This window comes from Herpailurus yagouaroundi, unplaced genomic scaffold, assembly GCF_014898765.1.
Source record: "Herpailurus yagouaroundi ecotype Mexico unplaced genomic scaffold, PumYag 221, whole genome shotgun sequence".
Lineage (NCBI taxonomy): Eukaryota > Metazoa > Chordata > Mammalia > Carnivora > Felidae > Herpailurus > Herpailurus yagouaroundi.
This window is the reverse complement of record NW_024412452.1, coordinates 10,345,100-10,345,466: the sequence shown is the minus strand read 5'-3', so window position 1 is coordinate 10,345,466 and position 367 is coordinate 10,345,100.

Here is a 367-nt window from a genome sequence, read left to right as displayed (position 1 = left end):
TGTGTGTGTGTGTGTGTGTGTGTGTGTGTGTGTGTGTGTGTATACACCACTTCCTCTTTATCCATTCATCCATCGATGGACATTTGGGCTCTTTCCATACTTTGGCTATTGTTGATAGTGCTGCTGTAAACATGGGGGTGCATGTGTCCCTTCGAAACAGCACACCTGTATCCCTTGGATAAATACCTAGTAGTGCAATTGCTGGGTCATAGGGTAGTTCTATTTTTAATTTCTTGAGGAACCTCCATAGTGTTTTCCAGAGTGGCTGCACCAGCTTGCATTCCCACCAGCAGTGCAAAAGAGATCCTCTTTCTCCGCGTCCTCGCCAACATCTGTTGTTGCCTGAGCTGTTAATGTTAGCCATTCT